The following is a 21,862-nucleotide window of genomic DNA, read 5'->3' on the forward strand; positions in this document are numbered from 1 at the left end:
GAAATGGCCTATAGGGGAAAATGAATCTAAAAACAGAGTAGATACAGGTTACTCCTAAGACAAAACAAAACAAAACATGTCCTCCCAAATATATGTTCATGAGTAACAGCCTGTTTGACTCTCAACATCTTTTCCTCACATAGTAGACTTCAAAGTGCACAGTCAATGTTCAGTGAAGACTGTGGAGTCAAAGATACCCCTCTATTTTCCACATGATTTACTATGAATGTATATTAATTTCTGATTTATGAAAATATTTTAAATGAATGAAAACAGGATTGATGTCAGTGAATCACATAGTGTCAATACACAAATATTTTTTAAAAGTTTTAGATGAAGTTGTGGACAACTAATACAAAATAAATTACTGAGGAAATTGAAAGTACTAGTAATTAAAGCAATAAAAGCCCATATTTTTCTTGAAAAATATTTTTATAACCTGTAGACATAGCCAGAACTTTGTTCCTCATAGGTTAGGATTGATTCATGGATTTTTAAAGTGTTATAATATTTCATAAAGTGTTATAATATTTCACCATTTAATTACTTTGTAATTTGAGAAATCTGGATTTGAACAATCATTAAATAATGATAAAATGGATAAATACACTACCATGTAATTTTCAACAAATATTCTCTCTCATACAATGCCAAAAATAGAGTAAATCTTTTAATATATAGAGTATCTTCCAGGCAAGCTGTATTTCATTTAGCTCTTTCCACCATCTAGAATTTTACTATATATACTAAAGACAAGTTTATAAATACAAAACTGGATTTCTTTTAATAGAAAAAGAATCATACCACCAAACCATTTAAACTTTCAGATTGCATTGAATTTGAAGATGAGGGAATTTGAACACTGGAAAATGTATTGCTAACCAGGCTGGTAACACCAGTAGCTGTGGAGAAACCACCCCCAACACACACGAAATTTAACATCAAAAAATGAATTAAATATTTCCCAAAACATCTGGAGACATAAAGATTATATTCTGCATAATGAATATTTTTGACCCACTTTCGTTTTGATTCATTCTTGTCTTCACCTGTAGAATAAAAGTTAACATTAGACATTAGTTAACATGAATCCCAAGGTAAATTATTTTCTGCAACAATCCAGAGCCTTCCCAAATTCTATGTAGCTTACCTGTTATCCTGTATCCCTCTTTGTTCAACAGTGTGACAGCAGAAGCATGGGTTAAGTGCCCACACTACCTGATAACACCTGTGTCTGCACCTTGAGATTGCACCAATTGGAGGACAAGCTTGGTCAGAACACACAGATAGGATGAGCTATCTCGGCTGGCCTCTCACCTCTGCTTTGAGACTAGGAGGTCCTTGTTTTTATGTACAACTGGCTTCAGAGACATGATCTCAGAAAAAGGTAGCCAATGATCAAATAGCATTCAATATTCCCACACAGAAATTTTCCACTGGTTTCAGTATCTCATTTACCTCATACTGTCAGACAAGGATCATAGAGAACTAAAATGCCAAATTTTATCATCATTTCATAGCTCAAATTAAACATGAACTTTAGCAGCCAACATAAACTTGAAAACTCAAGGCCTCTTTAGACTCTCATGAGGGTAGGAAATAATCAATAACTAAATCCAAAAACTCTAAGAATAAATTACTTGGCACAATTTATAGATAAAAATAAAAACTATCAAACTATACAGAAATATCAACCTATATGTTTAAGAAACATCCTAAGGATATACAACCTGATTGATACTATACAGTAAATATATACAATATTGGGTTGGCTGATTTGAATAATGGTAGATTTCCATTTCTTTCTTGTGTTCTCTTTAAGTTGCCTGAAGAACCAGACAATGGCTTGCAAAAAAAGACAGCTATAATTGAAAAGCTTAAAATTTTGAATGGGTTTAAAAGTTGCCCTTTAAAAGCATCAAAGTAAAAATGATCTGTTCCACTAGACATAGCAACAATTAAAAAAGCATTGTTTAAAAATCATTACATGTGTAAATATAATGAGAATGTCTGTGCCCTGTTTAACCCCAGAAGTAAGTGCTATTTAGGCAAGGCACAAAGAAAGAAGGGTTGTGTTTTGTTGTTTTTCTTTTTTTAATCTTTTTCTCTTAAGAAACACATAGATCTGTGCACCCGAGGGCCACCCGTGCTCTGATACTTTACCATTTTTTCTTAGAAATGCATAGAGAAATGCCCCTCTTGACATTGAACGTAGAGTAGCTCCTCTCAGCCCTCCTGCACCCGGCACTGCTGCCGCTCCTTGGACGTGGGGTTGCTCCTCTCGGCTGCCACCCCTGAACTCGGGCATGAGGATGCAACAGTTAGAACTGGACATGGAACAACCGACTGGTTCCAAATAAGAAAAGGAGTACATCAAGGATGTATAGTGTCACCCTGCTTATTTAACTTATATGCAGAATACATCATGAGAAACACTGGGCTGGATGAAGCACAAGCTGGAATCAAGATTGCCGGGAGAAATGTCAATAACCTCAGATATGCAGATGACACCACCCTGATGGCAGAAAGTGAAGAGGAACAAAAAAGCCTCTCGATGAAAGTGAAAGAAGAGAGTGAAAAAGTTGGCTTAAAGGTCAACATTCAGAAAACTAAGATCATGGCATCTGGTCCCATCACTTCATGGGAAATGGATGGGAAAACAGTGGAAACAGTGAAAGACTTTATTTTTGGGGGCTCCAAAATCACTGCAGATGGTGATTGCAGCCATGAAATTAAAAGACGCTTACTCCTTGGGAAGAAAGTTATGTCCAACCTAGACAGCATATTAAAAACAGAGACATTACTTGCCAACAAAGGTCCATCTAGTCAAGGCTATGGTTTTTCCAGTGATCATGTATGGATGTGAGAGTTGCACTGTGAAGAAAGCTGAGCACTGAAAAATTGATGCTTTTGAATTGTGGTGTTGGAGAAGACTCTTGTGAGTCTGTTGGACTGCAAGGAGATCCAACCAGTCCATCCTAGAGAAGATCAGTCCTGGGTGTTCATTGGAAGGACTGATGCTGAAGCTGAAACTCCAGTACTTTGGCTACCTCATGCGAAGAGCTAACTCATTGGAAAAGACCCTGATGCTGGGAGGGATTGGGGGCAGGAGAAGAAGGGGATGACAGAGGATGAGATGACTGGATGGCATCACCGACTCGATGGACATGTGTTTGAGTAAACTCCGGGAGTTTGTGATGGACAGGGAGGCCTGGCGTGCTGCGATTCATGGGGTCACAAAGAGTCAGACATGACTGAGCAACTGAATTGAACTGAATGGTAGCTTCCTTGAATATCTTTGAGAGTGTTCCCTTCTCTTTCAATCTTTTCCAATCTTCAATAGCTCAAGAAGGATTGATATAACTTTTTCTTTATATATTTGGTAAAATTCATCAGTGAAGCCATCCAGACCTAAACATTTGTTTGCAGGGTATTTTGTTGTTGTTGTTGTTGTTTTTTAAAGTACAGATTTTATTTCACTTCTAATGATCATTGTTCAAAATATCTCTTTCTTTTCTTCTCCTCACTTTTGGTAGGTTGTACATTTCTAGAAAATTGTCCATTTCTTGTGTACTATCCAATTTGTTGACATGTGTTCATAGTATTTTATTATTTTTTTTTAAATTTCTTCAGTATATGTTATTATTTCACCTATTTCTTTTTTCTTTTGCTTATTTGGGTTCTTTCTCTTGGTGAGCCTGGCTAGAAGTATGTTGATTTTGCTTACCTTTAAGAAAAACAGCTCTTTTTTATTGATATGTCCTACTGTTTTTGTATCTATTTTACTTATTTCCTCTCTGATCTTTACTATTTCCTTCCTTCTTTGGGCTATAGGTTTTATTTGTTACTCTTTTTCTAGTTCTTTTAGGTAGTAGGTTAGGTTATTTGAGATTTTCTTCTTTCTTTTTGTTTTTTTATTGAAGGATAATTGCTTTATAGAATTTTGTTGGTTTCTGTCAAACCTCAACATGAATCAGCCACAGGTATACATATATCCCCTCCCTTTTGAAACTCCCTCCCATCTCCCTCCTCATCCCATCCCTCTAGGTTGATCCAGAACCCCTGTTTAAGTTTCCTGAGTCATAGAGCAAATTCTAGTTGGCTATCTACTTTACACATGGTAATGTAAGTTTCCATGTTACTCTTTCCATACATCTCACCCTCTCTTCCCCTCTCCCCATGTCCATAAGTTTATTCTCTAGATTTTCTTCTTTCCTGATGAATCCTGTATCACTATGAACTTCCCTTTTAGAACTGCTTCTGCTGTGTCCCATAGATTTTGTAAATATCTTTTCATCATCATTTGACTCCAGATATTTTCTGAGAGCTAGTTTGAAGGTTCTAGATGGGAAACGGAGCTACTCATATACCCTTGACTGAAGACTAGTCCTCCTCTATCAGATATAGTTGTCCTCTTCGACAGAGCGTGCAGCTTCAGGAAGGACACACATGGAATGTTGAGAGAGGAAAAGGACACCCGCCTAGCCAACCAGATCAGCTTAATAAACCCTGGTGATCAATGGGGTGACAGATGTCACAATCAGATCACCCTCATATCCTCCAGGTATTTTCGAACTTTCTCTTTCATGTCATTGTTTACTCATTAGTTTTTAGTATCCATGTAATCTTTTTTTTTTCTTTTACTTTCTGTGATTTATTTCTAGTTACATACAGTTGTGGTCAGAAAAGATGTTTGAAATAATTTCTGTTTCTTTACATAGAAATGTAATTTCATTACATTTCTTGAGGCCTGTTTTTTGTCCTGGAATGTGATCTATCCTTGAGAATGTTTCACGTGCACTCAAAAAGAATGTGTGTTCTGGGCTTTTTATATGTAACATCCTGTAGACTTCAATTAAGTTCAATTTTCTATTGCATCTTTAGTAATCTGTTACCTTAATGATTTTATATCTAGGAAATCTGTCCAGTGATGTCAGTGGGGTGTTAAGGTCTCCTACTATTATTGTATTCCCTTTAATTTCTCCTTTTATATCTGTAGTTTGTTTTATGTATGTAAGTGTTGTCATTTCCTATACCAGGGGATCTTCCAGACCCAGGGATCGAATTTATGTCTCTTGTGTCTCTTGTATTGGCATGCTTTACCACCAGTACCACCTAGAAGCCATTCATATATTGAGTTCATATATTCTCAAGTGTAATATCTTCTTCTTGTATCTCTTTATCACTATACAGTGTCCTTCTTTATCTTTCATTATGAACTTTGTTTTAATGTCTATATTGTCTTATATGAGCATTGTTACATGTCCTTTCTTGTCATTTTCATTTGTATGTTCTATTTATCTTGTGATTTAAGTCATATTTTCCTCCCCTTCCCATTATTTGGTTAGGTGATATTTCTAAAAATTACCTTTTCTTGAACTACATAGTTTGACTTGAGTCTATGTTGTTATGTCAAATATTCCTAGTACAAAATAACTAGACATGATTGGAGGATGAATTCATGAATGACATAATGCCTATTTAACATTTCAATCTTAGTCATGGACAGGTATTTTATTAATATATTGTTCTTATTTTATTCTTTCAAGGGCATGCATGTTTGTCAGAGAAAATATGAAGATTCAATTTTTTTATTTAATAAGAATAAAAGTGAATATAAGAACTAGGACAGAGAAATAAAACTGTCATTTTTGAAAATGATGGTCTTTGTTCCAGGTACAATATGGTTGGAAATGTTATTCTGCAGAATAATTAGTGACAAATATCCTTAAATACTCACTGAAAATGGGATTATGATTTTTAGAAATTTTTCTATGACAGTAGAAGTGAAATAACAATGGATGTGAAGGAAAGATGTATTCACTGACAAGATTTAGCAACCTAATTTTAAAAATAAAACTTGATGTATTCTAAGTTTGCAATGTATGTGACCGAGAAGGAAACAAGATAACTACATAGGTGATTAAATGTCCATCTCCTCAAGTCTTATAGAATAAGATAACAATTTCTCAGAGGCATTTAAAAATGGAAAATCTAAATAACACACTTAAGAGTTCCATTTGCCCTATTAATTGCAGCCCAAAGTCTCCTATTTTCTGGAGGTATGTGATAAGCTAAACTCTCTTCAAATAGCCTAAGTGTGAGAATTTCCTGTTCAAACTTGAAGTGACACGTTGATGACAAATCAACATTTTTCCTTCTTGCTTCACTCTGAGCCTTCACAGGGCAGTCTGTGAAGGTCACAGACATTGCTTATTCTTATCCTGGATTTATGTTTTTAAATTTCTCCTTTTATTACCCAGCTATAGCAGGCCTCTTTTATGAAAGTAACCTGACCTGCCCACTAAAGGATGCACAACTTTCTGGCCAACAGAAGGTATGTTTCCCTCCTCTCCTGTCTCTCTACTAGACCATCTCACTTAGTGGGAACTAACAAATGCTAGATGCGATGCCACTGAAGTATAGTTAATATACAATGAAATCAAGGTAGAGCATTGTTTTATATTTTTTTTTCCATTTATTTTTATTAGTTGGAGACTAATTACTTTAGAGCATTGTTTTTTAATAATTTGGGGGTAAAAAGAAATCATAAAATATCAAATATGATGGACCGTTTCTCCAAGTATTAAAGTTATTGGCTGTAGAATGTTACTCAAGTGCATACACACAGGCATATATGGATTTGTATATAATATTAAGTTAAACCCAGAGACCTCACGACAGGGAATAATAAGTTTGGGATTTTATGATCAGTAGAAGGTAAGTTTGTTTTGTATAATAATATGTTAATATATTTTTGCTCAAACGTTATAAATAGATTCTTGAAAAGGAATTCATTGTATAGCAAAGGCCAAACATGATTCCTCATATGTGTATTAGATTGAACTAAAGAACCTAAATTTTTAATAAAAATCAGGTTGAAGTAACTTCCTAAGGGCTAATTTAAACTTAATTGTAAGTAATGATAGTATGCTTTTAGAAATCAAACATTGCATAAATGATATACTATACTAATTAAAGATGCTGATATAAATCAGAAAAGTCCCATAGAAATGAAGACTAAAATAATAATTAAAATTATTGAGACCTTGTAAGTGCCAGGTTGAGTGTTCAGTGTTACACAAGTTACATAAACCTATTTGCTTTTAAGATTAGTAATATAAGTTTCTAGATAATAACTTTTTGAAGGTCACGTTTTGTAAATTTAAAAGCTGTAATTCATTTCCAGATATTTGCGACTACTGCATCAACTGTCTGAATTATTAAGTTATGTTATCTGGATTTTTCACAAGTAATCACCATCACTTATACAACTAAAATGACCTTTACTAACTTTAACATCTATAGGATCTTTCTGGAAGTTTGAACCAATGGTGTTCTTCCATAAATGACCTATACTTATTTATCATTTTGTGGTTCAAATTTCAACCATTAAATCACTTATCAGCAACTTTTGTAAAATAAAAATTTTTTAGTCTTTTTATGTCATTTTATTTTTCTTATATGTGTTTAGTGTGCCATGTAACTTTTTCCAATGTGTGAAGCGTTTCCTCAATTTTTAATGATTTCTCATAACTCCTCAACCATTCTAAATAAAGCCCATTTGTTACCCCTTTTCAACAATAAATGTAAGTCACTAACTAATGTAATTTAATGCAGGAAATTGTCCCATATGCCAATATTACTCTCTCCTCATCCTTGAAGAACTCAGTCTTTAATCATTATTGAATTTCAAAATTATCATAAATATAGGTGAATCTCTCTAGTTAGTAGAACATTTTAATTTTCATACAAGCACTATGATGGTTTTAAAATATTTCTGTGGAATTTGATTTTAATGAGGGTATTATTAGTCATAAACTTCTTTATTCCTCTCTAATTTATTGCTTTTCATTGTTTCAACCAATAATATATTGTCAAATACAAAATATCTTTTTAAGAAAGTATTCTATGGTGAAATGCTTGTTTAAAGTACTGAGGAATTTAGAACCAGTCTTTAAGTTTGTTCAGCTGCAAAGTGAGCACTAAGCTCTTTGCCCCACCCATCTTATTATACTAAGGTTCTTATCTCAGATACACCACTCATTACTCAGTTCACTTTGAGCACAGTCCTTGACCTCACTCACCTGCAGAGATGAATAAACCAAGGAGTAACCTATGCAGAACTGGAGGCAGTCAAGAACTCAAAGAGGCAGAAAATAAAACCTAAGGTTTTTAAAAGTTCCAGTTCAATAACTGAGCAGAAACTAACATATGTAGAATTAAATCTTCAAAATGCTTCTCAGAACCTTCACAGGGATGACAAGACCTACCACTCGAAAGGTAAAACACTTACTAGTCACACAACGGAACTCTTCTGGGGGTGCAGCTGGGGTGCCGAGGTGTGGAGAAAAGTAGGGGATAAGCTCACATACCTTTTTCATGTTGAGGAAGAGAGCTTAAAATTGGTTATATTATTCTAATGTGAAATCCAAAGGCTACTTTTATTCTGACATTGCTATAATTTGAAGTGTTTGATCAGCAACTCATGTAGCATTACATTTGCTGAAAATGCAACATATATTAGAGAAAGACTACAGGGGTAGAAATGGGCTGGGGTCCAAGTTTATATCCATAACTCCCTGTTCATGTGGGTTCTAGTGTATGGAAACTCTAAGCAACTGTCCCCATCACTCCTTTCTCACTGTTTCCTTTTCTCTGCCTGCAGGTTCACCATCACCTCCAGAAAAGCTCACTGATGGGATCCTGGGAATCATCTGCCTTGCCTGATGTTCACTGTGGAGACAACGATCATTGTTACTCCCTGTGAGTACATTTTTGAAAAACTGGAAGGGGACTTTTCACTTTAATGATGGTCAGTCCTCTAAACATTTCATAATATTATAGAATGTGCCTATCATTAACATACATGCATTTACACTAAATGCATAATGTTATTCTGAATGTGTCAAAAATACATATTCAACACAGGATAATTACAGAGAGTACATATATGTATATTCTGATTTCATAACTCAAAAGCATGCTTTAGGAGATTGAAAGAGCTTATTGAGAAACACAAATTAACTTTTTTTTAATTAATTTTTGACATTGGTAAGAGATGGTGAAATCTGTTCCTTTAAATGTCTGAAATGTATTTTTTCACCAAATCTTCATTACCTAATTAATTTTTCTTGGTAAAATCAGTTTTATTTCAGGTTACTCTAATCCTAAACAATACATTGAATTTCAAACTCACAACTGAAATTTTTATGATTTATTTAGAGCAATATTAATTTTTATAATAATTATTTTTTTAGCTACTGTAATACAGGAGCAGAATAACTCCTCTCCAATAGCAAGATTCCAGAAAGGTACATAATGATTTAAATCTCTGATGTAAATGCAACTTGTATTTTGTCCCTATCTTAGGCTAGTGAAAAAAGAAAACATTAAGTCATAGAACATAACATAAAATCAGGCAACAAACATTCCTAAGGAATGATCATGGGAGAGTGCTTTCCCTAAGCTACAGTATGATCACCATGTCCACTGTTAGCAAATGACTCCAATTTTCACCTGCTGTAACATGGTAAAAGACAAATAATTTTGCTATTCTAAAATAGAAGTTTCATTTCTTGATTTTCAAGATGTGTTAAGAGAAGATAATATTTGCTTTATATGGAGACATAAATTGGGGTATGAGAGACTGACCCTGTCTGTGAATGTATGAGTGAGATTTGTTTTATATGTACCATCCTTGAGGGTGCATAGATATGTTTTATGTATATAATATATATATATATGTATATACATACATACCTGTTTATATCTATGCATACATGTAAGTTAACTTCTATTTTTTAAAATTCAAATTGGCTTTGAATAGTAATTCACAATCTTTCTCCAGAATTTCGCTGTGGTTGCTGTCCAAAAGAGTAGTTTACATATTCCAACAATTGCTATTCTATTCGTTTGTGGAAAAAAGTGTTGAATGCGAGTTTGATGTCCTGCACTACTTACAATTCTATTCTGCTTTATATAGATAATGAAGAGGAAATGATAAGATATTAAATGTTTCCAATACTTTGTTAAAGGCTTGATTCGGTCTATATTATCTTTGTTAGAATTCACTTGTGTTTTCGTACATATTTGTAGTTTGTCTAGTGATATTTGTATTATAGAATTTGTATTGTATACAAATATTAATATTTGTAGTTTGTCTAAGATCTATTAATACTCCATTAAACAATGGAATATAGCTTTATGATACTTTATTTACATTTTTAAACCATTAATGCACATGTGGTGATTTCCAGTTCTGCTCCTTGTTAGCAGGTGTTCTGATGGACCCCCTTGTAAGGCTCACCTGTGTTGCCTACACGATTTTCTCAACATAGGAGGAAAGGCTTACCTGTGCCACCTCCTACAGCCAGGTCAATTACTCCTTCTTATCCCTCAGGCTTAATGTTAGATACAATTCACAGCTGTCAATATCCCCAAGTTGTTATACAAGGTGTATTCTTCTGTGGGATCTCTACAATTAATTCATGTCTTTGTAAATTTCTCTTTGTTAAACGGCTCTCAAAAAAAAATTTTTTTTCCTCATCAACATTAGAAAACAGAGAAACTGATAAGTATAAATGTTTAAGTTAATTTTGAATCAAAAGTACAGACATTGGTTAACATTTATGGCAATATTAAAAGGTTCCAGCTTTCAACTTTTTGTATTTTAGTGTTACATTAGAATCTACATGCTCATTTACAGCATGTTAAAGAATGAAAGACCCTATAAAAAAAACACATCTTTACTTACCTTTTAAAAATTAATGAAAACATTCCATTAAAAACTGTTCAAGTGAAAATTCTTTATTTGGGGTTAGAAATTTCTGATATCCCTATCAATTATATCATGGATTCCAGTCTCTTGTGAAGGTCGTGGTCATCCATGGATGTGGCTAAATGGTTCAACTTGAAAACTACAATAAATTTTTCTAAAAGATTGCTATATAGAGGGGGAAAAATACATAAAGAGAAATTTTTTAAAACAATATAAATGCATTTGTTTTAGTCAAATTATAGAAAGCTGAAGGAAGATGTTGAAAGTTAATAAAATGTTGATATCAATGTTGAAAAATAGGCTACTCTGTAGTCCATTTTCCTAATAACAAACTCATTGAAATCTTGTTAAAGACATAATTAACCATTTTAAAATATCTTGTATTCCAGTTACTTGGAAAATGCCATTGTTTCATGAGTTGTCTTCATAGACTATAATAGAATTATGCATTTTTTTCTATTACAGGATAGAAGACTATTTACCTGGTGAACGTACTGTGTTATACTAACCTTATATAAGAGCAGAAAGTTGTCAGTTTCCAAAGGCATATAATTGCAAGCATAAACTTGAGAATTAAAATGTGAGTTTGGATGCTGTTGAGTAACTTGACCTTCTATGAAATGGAAATAGTATTTTGATTGTATAAAATTTTAAATGAATTGTATTATTTTTTTCTGATAATGAAAGTTTTTTCAAAAACAATTGAAATATAATTGTGTGTGCTCATTCGCTCAGTCGTGTCCAACTCTTTGAGACCACATGGACTGTAGCCTAGCAGGCTTCTCTGTCCATGGAATTCTCCAGTTAAGAATACTGGACTGGTTCTATTTCCAGTTTTTAAGGAATCTCCACACTGTTCTCCATAGTGGCTGTACCAGTTTGCATTCCCACCAACAGTGAAGGAGGGTTCCCTTTGCTCCACACCCTCTCCAGCTATTATTGCATGTCAACATTTTGATGGTGGCCATTCTGACCTGTGTGAGATGATACCTCATTCTGGTTTTTGCTTTGATTTCATTTCTCTAATAATGAGTGATGTTGAGCATCTTTTCATGTGTCTATTCACCATCTGTATGTCTTCTTTGGAGAAATGTCTGTTTAGTTCTTTGGCCCACTTTCTGATTGGGTTGTTCACTTTTTTGGTATCCAGTTGCATGAGCTGCTTGTATAGTTTGGAGTTCTTTGTCAGTTTCATCTGCTGCTATTTTCTCCCATTCTGAAGGCTGCCTTTCCAACTTGCTTATAGTTTCCTTTGTTCTGCAAAAGCTTTTAAGTAGAATTAGGTCCCATTTGTATTTTTATTTCCATTACTCTTCAAGGTGAGTCATAGAGGATCTTGCTGTAATTTATGTCAAAGAGTGTTCTGCCTCTGTTTTCGTCCAATAGTTTTATAGTTTCTAGTTTTACATTTGGATCTTTAATCCATTTTGAGTTTATTATTGTGTGTGGTGTTAGAAACTGTTCTAGATTCATTCTTTTACACGTGGTTGACCACTTTTACCAGCACTTGTGTCAATTGTAATGAGGTGGATGAAACTGGAGCCGCCTTATACTGTGTGAAGTAAGTCAGAAAGAGAAATGCCAGTATAGTATATTAACGTATATATATGGCATTTCTTATTTTTTAGAAATGCAAAAAGGCAGAATGGCTGTCTGAGGAGTCCTTACAAATAGCTAAGAAAAGAAGAGAAGAGAAAGGCAAAAGAGAAAAGGAAAGATATACTCATTTGAGTGCAGGGTCCCAAAGAATAGCAAGGAGAGATAAGAAAGCCTTCCTCGGGGATCAGTGCAACGAAATACGGGAAAACAGCAGAATGGGAAAGACTACAGATCTCTTCAAAGAAAATTAGAGATACCAAGGGAACATTTCATGCAAAGATGGGCTCAATAAAGAACAGAAATGTCATGGACCTAACAGAAGCAGAAGATATGAAGAAGAGGTGGCAAGAATACACAGAAGAACAGTACGAAAAAGATCTTCATGATCCAGATAACCACAATGGTGTGATCACTGACCTAGAGGGAGACATCCTGGAATGTGAAGTCAAGTGGGCCTTAGGAAGCATCACTATGAACAAAGCTAGTGGAGGTGATGGAATTCCAGTTGAGCTATTTCAAATCCTAAAAGATGATGCTCTGACAGTGCTGCACTCAATATGCCAGCAAACTTGGAAAACTCAGTAGTGGCCACAGAACTGGAAAAGGTCAGTTTTCACTACAATTCCAAAGAAAGGCAATGTCAAAGAAAGCTCAAACTACCACACAATTGCACTCCTCTCACCTATTAGCAAAGTAATGCTCAAAATTCTCCAAGCCATGCTTCAACAGTACATGAACTGTGAATTTTTAGATGTTCAAGCTGGTTTTATAAAATGCAGAGGAACCAGAGATCAAATTGCCAACATCTGCTGGATAATCAAGAAAGCAAGAGAGTTTCAGAAAATCATCTATTTCTGCTTTATTGATTATGACAAACCCTTTGACTGCATGGATCACAATAAACTATGGAAAATTTTGAAAGAGATGAGAATACCAGATCACCTGACCTGCCTCTTGAGAAACCTGTATGCAGGTCAGGAAGCAACAGTTAGAACTAGAGATGGAACAACAGACTGGTTCCAAACAGGAAAAGGCGTATGTCAAGGCTGTATATTGTCACCCTGCTTATTTCACTTATATACAGAGTACATCATGAGAAATGCTGGGCTGGAGGAAGCACAGGCTGGAATCAAGATTGCCAGGAGAAATTTCAATAACTTCAGATATGCAGATGACACCACCCATATGGCAGAAAGTGAAGAAGAACTAAAGAGCCTCTTGATGAAAGTGAAAAGAGGAGAGTGAAAAAGTTGGCTTAAGGCTCAACATTCAGAAAATTAAGATCATGGCATCTGGTCCCATCACTTCATGGAAAATAGATGGGGAAACAGTGGAAATGGTGGCAGAGTTTATTTTGGGGGAGGGGGCTCCAAAATCACTGCAGATGGTGACTGCATCCATGAAATTAAAAGATGCTTACTCCTTTGAAGGAAAGTTATGACCAACCTGGACAACATATTAAAAATCAGAGACATGAATTTGTCAACAAAGGTCCGTCTAGTTAAGGCTATGGTTTTTTCAGGAGTCATGTATGGATGTGAGAGTTTGACTGTAAAGAAAGCTGAGTGCTGAAGAACTGATGTTTTTGAACTGTGGAGTTGGAGAAGACTCTTGAGAGTCCCTTGGAATGGAAGGAGGTCCAACCAGTCCATCCTAAAGTAAGTCAATCCTGGGTGTTCATTGGTAGGACTGATGCTGAAGCTAAAACTCCAATACTTTGGCCACCTGATGCAAAGAGCTGACTCATTTGAAAAGACCCTGATGCTGGGAAAGATTGAGGGCAGTAGGAGAAGGAGACGACTTCAGATGAGATGGTTGGATGGCATCACCGACTCAATGGACATGAGTTTGAGCAAGCTTCTAGAGTTGGTGATGGACAGGGAAGCCCAGCGTGCTGCAGTCCATGGGGTCGCAAAAAGTTGAACATGACTGAGTGACTGAACTGAGCAAGCAAGGAGAATGGGGAGCTCATGTTCAAAAGACCCAAACTCCTTGGTGGATTTCGGGGAAGGGTTATTAAAGACTCAGGGAGATAGTGAAGGCCAGGGAAGCTTGGTGTGCTGCAGTCCATGGGGTCACAAAGAGTCAGACACGACTTCGTGACTGAACAACAACAATAAATCAGGATGTAACTACAGATTTACATTCCATTTTTCTAGATTTTAGAGAGCTCAAATTTAGGTGACAGTTAAAACTTAAAATACAGTAATTCTTCTGAAGGCTTCCCTTGTGGCTCAGCTGGTGAAGAATCTGCCTGCAGTGTGGGAGACCTGGGTTTGATCCCTGGGTTTGGAAGATCCCCTGGAGAATGGAAAGGATACTCACTCCAGTATTCTGGCTTAGAGAATTCCATGGACTGTATAGTCCATGAGGTGGCAGAGTCGGACACGACTGAGAAACTTTCACTTTCATTTTCAACTCTTCTGAATTATGGACAAACATTCTAAAATACCTACTGTTAATGGAATTATGGTTTCCTCCATTACAATAGAAATGGCACAATGAGATTATAAGGAAAAGAAATAAATAATGCCTAGGTTTAGCAAACTTATCTAAAAGTAAAACTCAACATTGAAGGTACTCTTGACAAGGCCTAAGTATTCAGCGTTGATGAATGAATTGAAAGCTAGTTAACAGCATGGGGATCATGTCCTTTGTCCCCTATTATCTTTCAGAAAATGAAAGCAATTCTCAGAGGTACTTGCCAAAGGACAACCTAACTGATACACTACATATCCAAAGGCTCCTATACTTTGGAGCTGTGTGATGAGGCAAACTGTCTTCAAAATACCCAAGTGTAAGAATTTCCTGTTTCAGTGACACGGTGATGAGAGGTGTACTTTTTCCACTATTGCTTCACTCTGGGCCTTCGCAAGGCAGTCTGTGAAGACCATAGATTTTTTTTTTTTTTTTTTTTTAATCACAATAACCTGGCCACCCATGAGAGGAGGCAGGACTTTGGCCTGTAGAAGGTATGTGTCTCCCTCTCCTTCCTAACTCTTCATCTCATTTAGCAGGAGATTACAAATGCCAGTGTGGTTCATTTAGGGATAATTGCTAAGCAACCAAACTAAAGAGATACTGGTATCTGTATTTGATATTTTGGTAGTTTAATTTGGGGGGAAAGTAAGAAGAAAATATGAAGTATTTGGGAAGATTTCTGAAAATGTTCAAATTCTTGCCTTCGGACATTATACAAGTGCATACACATATGTGTAACGGAGTTTGTAAATCAAAGCAATTAAAAGTGAAGTCTCATGAGCATCAAAGAAAAGGAACAGTTAAACATTGTATTTTGTTATCAATAGACACATAATTAGATATATTATTAAATATTCTTAAACTGGATTCATTAAATTGTGAAGGACCAATGTAATTCTTTATAGATCTAGTTGAAATAAAAATCAGAATGTGGTACCTTCAGTACAATGCTAGCTTAAACTCAGTTATATACCATCGAATGCTTTAGAAAAATTTGAACATAATATTGAAAAAAAGATAAACCACACTGACACAGAGATTTCTAATAAATTATATTGTTGAATATGAATAATATCATGGCAATTATATTAAAATAAGAAATATAATAAAAAGTCATATGTAATGGTAAGTGTTTTACATGCTTTATATCATACATATTTTTGTTCTCATTTTAGATTAGTAAACTTGCTTGCTAAATAATAAATAATTTTTAAAGACCATACAGTGCAAATTTCATAGCCAGAATTAATCTAGATTTCATTGGCTACAGAATCCATTGACTGAATTATTAAAGTACATTATCTAACTTCTTATAATTGCTGATACAACTAAAGCTATCCTCATTGAATTACAGCCTAAGAATCTTCCTGGAAGTTTGTACCAACATTGTTCTTCCAGAAATGATGTATGCTTTTTCTTATCATTTTGTGATTTTATATCTTAGCCATTATCAATTGCCAATTACTTGTGTAAAATAAGTATTTATTTAATAATATTTTTAGCATTGTTTTGTCTTTATATCATACAACGTTTTGGAGAATTTAATACGCCATGCAACATTTTTAGCATGTAAAATATTTCTTTAAAATTTTAATGATTTCTTAGAACTCCACAGTCACTCAAAACAGAAGAGTTATTTGATAGTATCTCATTCCTTTTTCATAAATGAATGTCCTAATTTAAGTAGTTTAGTGCAGAAAGTACTATATATGCGAATACTGCAATTCCCTCATCCTTAGAAAGCTATCTTTAACTTTTAATGGATTTTAAAATTATCAATGTAATTGGTGCATCATTTTTTCCAATATGGCATTTTAATTTAACACAGTTATCCTACAGTTTTAAAATGTATCTGTGAAAGATGACTTTAGATTGATCAGGATATTGCTATTCATGAAATTTTTCATTAATCTGCTAATATTCATTGTTCCAATAATGAAGTAACATTATGTCAAGCAGAGAATATTATTTTTCTAATATTTTTTATTTTTAATTGATTGACAATTGTTTTACAATATTGGTTTGATTTCTGTCATTCATCAACATGAATTAGCCATAGGTGTTCATATCTTCCCTCCCTCTTGAATCTCCCTCTCACTTCCAGCCCATTCCCAGCCCTCTAGGTTATTAAGCATAGAATACAATTTTTAAAATTACTTACTCTATCATGAAACAGTTGTCTAAAGGTCTACGGAAATGAGAACTAAACTTGGACTTGTTCAGCTGCAGAATGAGTGCTGTTACTGGTCTCACACATCACCCAGGTGAACCTTTCAAGGCTTCTTGTGATTTATACACCACGTATTAACTACTTATGTAAAGTTTCCATAGAGCACCATTCTTGACATTAAACAGCCACAGAGATGAAGAACCAAAAGGAAAGCTACTCAGAACCAAGTCTGGCTAAGGACACCAGGAGACAGCAAATGAGAGGTAAGATCCTGAAAAGATCAAGTTCAGCAACTGAGCAGGAGAAAACCTATGTGGAGTTAAACTTTCAAAATGCTTTTCACTATCCTCAATGACATGAGAGGAAATGCCACTATGAGTGTAAAGCATTTACTCACTCACATGCTTTTATTAATGAGGCTCAGAGCTGAAGCTTGAAACACAATATTCTAATATGACATGTGTGCTGGGCTGTGCTTAGTCACTCAGTCGTGTCTGACTCTTGGCCACCGCGTGGAGTGTAGCCCACCAGGCTCTTCTGTCCATGGGGATTCTCCAGGCATGAACACTGGAGTGGAGTGCCATGCCCTCCTCCAGGACTACCTGTTCAGTCATTACTGTAATTTGTCGCCTTTGATCTACAACTCGTGAAGCGTTACATTCACTGAAAATGCAATAGTATACTCTGAGAGGAGTATTACAATGGTACATGTGGATTTGGGCTCAAGTTTATGTTTATGAATTCCATGGATGTGGCATCTTTGGCCCTTCTAAAACAACTATCTCCATCACTCCTTTATCAGTGTTTCCTTTTCTCTCCTTGCAGATTTACTGTCACCTTGAGTGAAGCTCATTGTTGTGATCCTGGGATTCATCTGTTTTGTCTTGATGTATACTATGGTGAGAGTGATAACTTTTATTCCAAGTAAGTCAAGTTTTGAAAGATTATGATTGAACTTTTCATTTTACTGACCATCAGTACCTCTAAAATTTCATATTATTATGGAATAGAGCTCTTATTTTAATATGTGCCTATAGCCTAAATACTGAATGGATAGCCTGAGATTGTGCAAAGTATACATTACAAAATAATTGTAGGGAAAATAAATATATGCATAGATATTTTCTGATTTCATAATGCAAAGATATACTTTAGGAAACTTAAGCACCATATTGAGAAAAATAATTCTTGAGCTTGCTTAAACCAAATACTGTAAGAGGTGGTAGAGTCTCGTCTCTAAGGTTTTTGAAATATACACACTCCAGTTTTTATTATCTCACTAATTATTCTTCAAGTAATTTTTTCCATATCATCCTAAATCCTAAAAACACCACATTTAAACTAAGAAACTAAAATCATTATGAATTATTTAGATCAATGTTAATATTTTTAAAAGATTACTTCCATTTTTTTCTAGTTACCCAAATACCAGAACAGAGTAGGTCCTCTCCAATAACAAATTTCCAGAAAGGCACATAATGATTTCAAACTTCTAATACAAATATAGCTTATATTTTGTCTCTCTCTTAGCCTAGTGAAAGTAGGAATAGATTTTGGGGTAGAATATGAAGTGTAAAATCAGCCATATGTAGAATAGACAGCCAACGGGAATTCGCTGTGTGGCTCAGGAAACTCAAACAGGGGCTCTGTATCAACCTAGGAGGGTGGGATGGGGAAGACGAGAGGGAGGTTCAAAAGGAGGGGATGTATGTATACCTATGGCTGATTCGTGTTGAGATTTGACAGAAAACAACAAAATTCCGTAAAGCAATTATCCATCAATAAATTTTTTTTTTTAAATTGGACAACAAATATTCCTAAATAATGATTATAGGAGAGTCTTTCTCTCTATGCAACCATATGATCACCATGTGAATTGTAGGCAATTGACTCTAATTTTATACTGCTATAATATAAGAGATAAATAAATATTGCTATTCTAAAACAGGGGATTTTGGTATCATATCTAAGAAACCATTGCCTAATTCAGGATCACAACTTTCACCTATGTTATCTAATATCATAGTTTTAACTTATTCATGTGTATGCTTGATCCATTTTAGGTTAATTTTCATATGTGACATAAGGGAAAATGAGATATCTTTGCATTTATTTAGGTCTTTAAGTTTTAGGATTTTGTTTTTAAAGTATATATTTCACATGTCTCTGTTAAATGTGTTCCTGAATATTTTATTATTTTTGATGTTATTGTAAATGGAACATTTTTCTTCATGCTATTTTCAGAGTAGTCATTGCTAGTCTTGAGATCACAAGCTTTACCTTAAAAATTCAAATACCTTAGCATCCCTAAAGGCTTTTTTATAATGTAATTTTTATCTTCCTTTATAGTCTTATCTCACTAAAAAGCACAGGAATAAAACGCCTGAACTTTAACTGACATATTAATATATAAATTATGCCTGTTAGTCTGCCCCATGTTATGTTTTCCTAGAGCTAATGATGTACAGTAAAGTTTTCCAGAGTTGATTACCAGACCCCCCCACTGGACAATGGAACACAAGAAAATTCTGCATTTAAAAACATGACTTTCAAAGAGAGACAACTTAATAGAGGTATGTAGATATGAGACTGAGACAGACAAGCTTCTCTGCTTCTCTCAATCAATGGATAGCCTGCTCAATTTGGATGTTATTTTAGACTCAGCCAATTGTGGAGTCCAACTTTCATTTTATTTAATTTCAGAAAAAAAATACTCAGTCTTTCCCAGTGGTTAGATTCTTCTGTATACATGATATATTCTTCTAAGTCACCATTTCTCAAAATCATACTTTTTCTACCAAAAGATCCTACATCTCCTTTAGCACATTCTCTAATCATTAGTATATGCTCTCATATGGGTATGTAGATCAGGTACTAGGTTAGTGTTCAATGCTAAGTTAAGATCAGCTCTGTACCTATAGATTTTACTCAGTCTAGAGAATACAAAGAAGTGGTTTTCCCTTCTGAAGTGCTCTCTGTAGAGGTTGTGTGCGAAAATTTTCTAAGATATATTTGCTAGAGAATGTTACTAATATTATGCATAGATTTGGAGGAACGTAAGTCATCTCCCTAAGGCCAGGAAAATCAATGTTTTTACAAGGACTAGAAAGGATTCCTCAGTAGCTAAGTTTCAGAGTATTCCTTCCAAGATACACTCTGAACGGTCTCTGGGGAATATGTTTTGTTTTTAAGGAAAGGAATGTAAAAGTAAATGGTCATGTTGTGGAAAGAAATGTTACTATTTTTTGGATGAATTGAAGAATTTTGAAGACAGTAAAAATACCTGCAAGCAAATGGCCTCCACACTTTTTAATATAGAAGATAAGGAAGAATTGGCGATGCATTACTGTTTTCCATCTCACACTGTATTTATCTGGCCATTAGTTGTTGCCTAAATCTCTTTTTGTTTTTTCTGGCTGCCCTGGGTGTTCCTTGCTGCCCTTTGGCTTTCTCTAGCTGCAGCGAGATGGCTTCTCACTCAGGTGACTTCTCTTGTTGTGGAGTATGGGCTCTAAAGTGTGGGCTCAGTGGTTGTGGTACATGGGTTAAGTTGTTCTCTGGCAAGAGGAATCCTCCAGGACTGGAGATGAAACTGTGTCCCCTGTATTGGCAGACAGATTATTGACCACTTGACCACCAGGGAAGTTCTGTTAGCTAAATCTTAATGCTTGCTAATACTTGAGTGTCCAAAGTTTATAGTTGTAAGTTGATTCAGATCTAGACAGTACTGATGTTAAAGTCAGAAATACAAGTAGAAATGAAATTAGAATTTCACTTAATTCATATAATTCGTTCCCAACTAGAAGGGCTTCCATGGTGGCTCAGATGGTAAAGAATCCACGTGCAGTGCAGGAGACCTGAGTCCGATCCTTGGGTTGGGAAGATCCCCTGGAGGAGGGCTTGGTAACCTAGTCCAGTATTCTTGCCTGGAGAATCCCCATGGACAGAGGAACCTGGAAGGCTACAGTCCATGAGTTTGCAAAGCATCAGACACGACTCAGTGATTAAGCACAGCACAGAATTTTTCCAGTAGGACAAACATGAAACAATTAGAAAAACAAATTATGCTTAAAATATATCATTTTATCAGAGAGAATTATATGTTTATACAGGTAAATGAAAAAAAAAAAGTCTGAAAAAAAAAGCCTTTTTACCTCTAACAAAATCGAGAAATACAACATTACCACTGAGTTTGAGGTAAAAGGAAGAACTCCATATGAATTTAAAGTTGAAGGTCAATTAATTCCAACTTATATTACATTATAACTCATACTAGTTTCCTAGAAAATTGAACTAAATATTTCATAATCATTATCTTTGGTTTGAACAGAGAAATAATTTACTATTATTTTTCAATTAATATGTAGTCTTACATTCCAGGCTAAAAAGAATCTTTTAATATCCATTCACTCACTCAGTTTTCTGTACTAGGCCAATTACCCATGTCCTTGGCTTTTGACAACCCTTAAATAGCTATAAAAATATGAACTTGAAAACCATCAAGAAAACAAATCAAATGAACCTGAAAAGAAGACATTTGTAGAGTCTGAATTAGCCTTTTTACTCCCAAGGGGCTTCCCTGGTGGCTGTGACAATAAAGAATCTGTCTGCAATGCAGGAGATCTGGATTCGATTCCTGCATCAGGAAGATACCCTGGAGAAGGGAATGACAACCCACTCCAGTATTCTTGCCTGGAGAATTCCATGGACAGGGGAGCCTTGTGGGCTCAAGAATTCGTTTTAGAGTCTAGAAGCCCTAATCTTTTATGCAGGGTATCTTCATCAAGAAATAAGACCACCTATGAAAACCATGAAATTGAATGCCAAATTTT

General features: G+C 35.0%; 1 pseudogene; it reads left to right on the forward strand.

The window, feature by feature from the left end:
* The first annotated feature begins 8,102 nt into the window (after positions 1-8,102).
* On the forward strand, positions 8,103-11,357 carry LOC133043068 (NKG2-A/NKG2-B type II integral membrane protein-like; annotated as a pseudogene).
* Positions 11,358-21,862: the final 10,505 nt, after the last annotated feature.

Source organism: Dama dama, chromosome 22 (assembly GCF_033118175.1).
Source record: "Dama dama isolate Ldn47 chromosome 22, ASM3311817v1, whole genome shotgun sequence".
NCBI classification, from domain to species: domain Eukaryota; kingdom Metazoa; phylum Chordata; class Mammalia; order Artiodactyla; family Cervidae; genus Dama; species Dama dama.